Here is a 6000-nt window from a genome sequence, read left to right as displayed (position 1 = left end):
TGTGGTACTGCCCTGTGGTACGTCCCAAAATACCACAGGACAAGTCGTGTGGTACTGTCCTGTGGTACTATCCTGTGGTACTGTCCTGTGGTAATGCCTTGTGGTACTGTCCTGTGGTACGTCCCAAAATACCACAGGACAATTCCTGTGGTACTGTCCTGTGGTATGTCCCAAAATACCACAGGACAAGTCGTGTGGTACTGTCCTGTGGTACTATCCTGTGGTACTTTCCTGTGGTAGTGTCCTGTGGTACGTCCCAAAGTACCACAGAACAAGTCGTGTAGTACTGTCCTGTGGTACTATCCTGTGGTACTTTCCTGTTGTACTCTCCTGTGGTACGTCCCAAAATACCACAGGACAATTCATGTGGTACTGTCCTGTGGTATACGTCCCAAAATACCACAGGACAGCTCCTGTGTTACTGTCCTGTGGTACGTCCCAAAATACCACAGGACAATTCGTGTGGTACTGTCTTGTGGTACTATCCTGGGGTACTTTCCTGTGGTAATGTCCTGTGGTACTGCCCTGTGGTACATCCCAGAGTACCACACGAGCCTGTGACACAGTACCACACAGTTCCTGTGATAACATATATTTGTTTGGTACATTGTGTGGTACCGACCAGTACCACAGGGAGTACCACATGAGCCTGTAAAACAGTACCACACAGTTCCTGTGGTAACATTTACTTATGTGGTACATTGTGTGGTACTGACAAGTACTACAGGGAGTACCCTACAAGCCTGTGGTACAGTACCACACAGTTCCTGTGGTAACATTACAAGTGTGTGGTACATTGTGTGGTATCGACAAGTACCACAGGGAGTGCCACAGGACTTTTTTGTTAGGGATTGTTTGGTAGCACCGTGTGGGTGGTCAGGTGGTTGTACAGTCTATAGACAATGCGCTCAAAAATTTTCGACATACTTGGAAGAAGGGAAATAGGTCGGTAGTTACTCAAAGCATTGACATCACCATTTTTAAAAACAGGAAGTACTTTACTGACTTTCATCGATTCTGGAAAAACACCAGCTGACATAGACAAATTGCAAGTATGTGTGATTGGAATCGAGATAAATGATATAACATCTTTTATGACACTGGAGTTAATACCATCAGTACCTGTGGACATAGAACGTTTCATTTTTTAGGTGACTTTCAAAATTTCACATTCGTCAGTTGGATACATGCATAGTGACATAATATTATCTGAGCTCAAAAAAGATATGAAGTGTTGTTCTGAGGCTTCAATATTAGAGGCGACAGTTTTACCAATAATATGACTGAAGTAATCGTTAAAACTGTTGGCAATCTCATTTTCACTAAACGCTTTTTTTATTATGTTTTAAAACGAAAGAGGGCAAAGGTTTGTGTGTGTTTTTAACAAGTAGCTCTTTCAGAACATTCCACGTCTTTTTCAAATTGTTTCGATTAGTTTCCAGGAGATGTCTTGAAAATCTCATAACATCTGTTAACTTGTTACGAAAGCGCACGAAACGTCTGTGATCATACAACTGTTTTACCTCTTATACAATCTCTGCCTCGTATTCATGGACCGCAGAATACCAATTTGATCCAACGTTTCTTTGCCCATTTCTTGTCTTTATCTTTATATCTAGATTTAGTACGTTTCTTGCAAACACTAGTAAATATATCTGTCAATATATCATATGTAGAATTAACATCTGACTGGCTTGTTACAGCTGTAAAGTCAACTGACTTCAGCTCCTCAGTGATGAAATACAGAGTTGTGTGGAAACACGTGGTGATTTAACAAAGTTACCATGTATCCCATCATGAGTGAACTGAAAAATTGGAAAATGATCGGAAATATTGGTGTATTATACACCAGACAAAAAAAAATGATTTGTCAGTTACATTCGTAAAGACGTTGTCAATACATGGGGTCTAGGAACACTACCCCCTGGAAAACCACCCTCCGGATAACTACCACTGGGATAATAACCCCCAGGACAATTCCCCCCTAGGGCAACTACCCACCGGACAACTACCCCCTTAGGGCAATTACCCTCCAGGGCAATTACCCCCTAGGACAACTACCCCCGGACAACTACCCTCCTAGGGCAATCACCCCTCTGGGCGATTCCCCATTAGGACAACTACCCCACGGATAACTACCCCCAGGATGACTACCCCTGGATAACTACCCCTAGGATAACTGCCCCCCAAATAACTACCCCCGGATATCTACCTCCTGGATAACTACCCCTTGGATAATTACCCCCGGATAGCTACCCCAGGGCTCGTACGCGTCAGGGAATTTCTTGAAAGTCAGGGAATTTAAAAATACTTTTTCCAGAAGCAAAAAGTCAGGGAAAGTCATTGAATCCATCTATTTCTTCTGGAAAGTCAGGGAAAATCATTTTTTTCAAGATTTGTGTTAAAATGGTATTTGATTTGTCTTATCAACAAAGGAAAAATAGTTTGTCAAATTTGTGGTTTCTCGTATTAAGACCGTTTTCGTAATAGACTCCACGCAGATATTGTGTCTATTGCGTCCTTCATGTGCATATACGTGCACGTGTACTTGTGTGTATGACTATCGACTTGCAGTGGTGTAAAGTGCCGTAGTGCCTTTGTGTACACATTCATGTATGTGTGACATGAGCGCTGCTGGTGATGTGATTGGCATTTAATTGCGTTCATGAAATAAGCGTCAGTCATCTAATAACACGAATGTATGATTACTTTTGGATCGAGATAGTGCTTTGATTTTTGATAAGAAATTTGAATTAAAGCATTTTACCTCAGAATATTGACAACACAATCATTTCAATGTAAATAATTTTGCATCATATGCCACTCATGTGTTCTTAAGAGTCTCTCAAAAAATCGTGTCTGCTTAGCTTACTCGTCGACGGACGATATCACAACCTCGTGCTTGCTTATTTCCAAAGGCGCAATTATCGCAAGTCCGCATTTAGGCTGCGCATGCGAGCTCTAGCTAGCTAGCGCTACTTTGCCGCAGTGCGACCGGCCTATCTCATGGTTGTTTTCCGAAAGTCTGCCTTTTTGTAGGTGCATGTACTTACGTGAAACTCCGTTATAACGAGGTCCGTGGGACCGGCGATATTACCTCGTTATAACTGGTACCTCGTTATTACCGTACGCATCAAAAAACAAAGAAAAACATAAGCACGACGTCATATACCCATCAGTGAAAGTTAAGAACATCCTTTGAGTTGTTATTACACAACTATGGATCATTATTATTGAGAGAATAAAGGGAAATAATTTGTGAATTAGACGAAAAAGTACATAGGGGTTGAAATGAGTTAATTCTTTATTTTTCTTCCGAAAATCTCTTCGCATAATATTTGCACATTATGTTCTTGAGAGGTATTAGGCCTATATTATTTACGTAATTCTTTTTACACCTATCTCTTCCTCTTGTGTTGAACCATTTTGAAAGAATTTTTTTCGTTTGTTAAATACAGTGTAAAATGATAATGAATAAAATCAGATTGTATAAAATGCGTTTGTTAAGTTTTTCTAAACACCAGCGCGAATAGAGTAACATACATGCGTTCTTTACCGTAACTTGCGAGATATTTTTACGCTGTTGGTGCCCAGCGGGAATGCAATGATTTCATGAATCATTTCAGCTGTAATCTTATACAATGTATGATCGTTGCGTCCGAAGGGATTAAAAATGCGTTCTTTATTTTCTTCCGAAAATCTCTTCGCGCTTTGTACATCCGTTCTTGAAAAATATGCGACAGGATTGATACGCAAATCTACCTGGTAGACCATTCTGAAAGAAAGAAAATTCTTCATTGTGAAATGCAGTGTTTAAATTGTGATAATGACCAAACCCAGATCTATTCAAACTAATAAAGGCGTTTGTTTCTTTTTCTGATTTAGGTTAACATGTGTTATTTAACTATTTTTACGCCACTGTCACCTGGCGAGATCGCGATGATTTCAGAGTAACATACATGCGTTGTTGTCCCCGCCGAACGAGTTCGAGCAGGGGACTATGAAACGGGCTCCGTACGTGTGTGTGTCCGTGTGTCCGTGTGTCCGTGTGTCCATGTGTCCGTCCGTGTGTCCGTCCGTGTGTGCGTCCGTGTGTGATCAAAATCTTCAATTTGCTACTTCTCTGTCATTTATGAGCCAATTTTGATTCTGTTTGCTTTATATGATAGCACTACATGGGAGCTTTGAAACTTCTACACAGAATTTCAGTTGTGACCTTTGACCTATATTGTACATTTTGCTACAAAATGCTACTCCTTCGCCATTTCTAACCCGATTTCGATTCCGTTTGCTTTATGTGATGGCACTAGGTGAGGGCTTCAAAACTTCTACACAGAATTTTGACCTTTGACTTCTTTGACCTTTGACCTTGATTTTTGACCTGTATTGTACATTTTGCTACAAAATGCTACTCCTTCGCCATTTCTAACCCGATTTCGATTCAGTTTGCTTTATGTGATGGCACTAGGTGAGGGCTTTAAATCTTCTACACAGAATTTTGACCTTTGACGTCTTTGACCATTGACCTTGATTTTTTGACCTGTATTGTACATTTTGCTACAAAATGCTACTCCTTCGCCATTTCTAGCCTGATTTCGATTCCGTTTGCTTTATGTGATGGCACTAGGTGAGGGCTTCAAAACTTCACAGAATTTTGACCTTTATTTCGATTCCGTTTGCTTTATGTGATGGCACTAGGTGAGGGCTTCAAAACTTCTACACAGAATTTTGACCTTTGACTTCTTTGACCTTTGACCTTGATTTTTTGACCTGTATTGTACATTTTGCTACAAAATGCTACTCCTTCGCCATTTCTAACCCGATTTCGATTCCGTTTGCTTTATGTGATGGCACTAGGTGAGGGCTTTAAAACTTCTACACAGAATTTTGACCTTTGACGTCTTTGACCTTTGACCTTGATTTTTTGACCTGTATTGTACATTTTGCTACAAAATGCTACTCCTTCGCCATTTCTAACCCGATTTCGATTCTGTTTGCTTTATGTGATGGCACTAGGTGAGGGCTTCAAAACTTCTACACAGAATTTTGACCTTTGACTTCTTTAATAATAATAATAATAATTGCATTTATATGGCGCTTCATACTGACGTTTCTAAGCGCACTTTGCTACTCATACAAATAGACTAGAAAACACAATAACATTAACAAAATTAACGTTAACAGTAACAAAAGAAGAAGAAAGAAAAGAAAAGAAAAAAAAATACATGTGATACAATGGTACAATAATTGATAACTGTGTGCGCCTCCAGAAAAAAAAAAATTACAGCTGATTAAACAGGTGAGTTTTGAGAAGAATTTTAAATGATTCGACAGATGAGGCATTCTGAATATAAAGAGGGAGTTTATTCCAAAGAGTGGGAGCAATGGAAGAGAAGGCTCGGTCACCATAACGGGTTTTTGTACGTGGGCCATGAAGTAATTGGAGAGAGGAAGATGAACGGAGGGGTCTGGCAGAAGAGGAGGAGCGGAGAGAGACTAGGTTTTGAAGATATATGGGTGCAAGATTACGTGTGATTTTGTACGTCAGAAGTAGGATCTTGAAAGTAATACGGGAATGTACTGGAAGCCAATGGAGTGAGCGGAGAACAGGAGATATATGGTCATGTCTCCCACTAAGGGAGACTAATCTAGCGGCTGAATTTTGGATACGTTGGAGAGGGGATATGTGAGAAAGAGGGAGGCCGGCAAGGAGGGAGTTGCAGTAGTCCAGATAGGAGACGAAGGCATGGACGAGCCGCTCAGCTGATGATTGATCAAGCAGACGCCTGATCTTCCCTATTTTGAAAATACCCCATGATGCAGACTTACAAATGTTTGTGATATGGTGTTTAAGAGTTAAGTGTTTGTCCAAAGTAAATCCAAGGTCTCTAACACAGTCAGAGACCTTAATAATCCCATCCCGAGTAGTTAGATCTGGTAGAGGAACTGTGCTCCTAAACTGTGATGAGAAATGGATGAGTTCAGACTTGTCTTCATTCA

The sequence above is a fragment of the Diadema antillarum genome, unplaced genomic scaffold (assembly GCF_040938485.1).
Source record: "Diadema antillarum isolate AM-2024a unplaced genomic scaffold, OU_Dant_1.0 seq00000835_RagTag, whole genome shotgun sequence".
NCBI classification, from domain to species: domain Eukaryota; kingdom Metazoa; phylum Echinodermata; class Echinoidea; order Diadematoida; family Diadematidae; genus Diadema; species Diadema antillarum.
Note: the sequence above shows the minus strand (reverse complement) of the source record.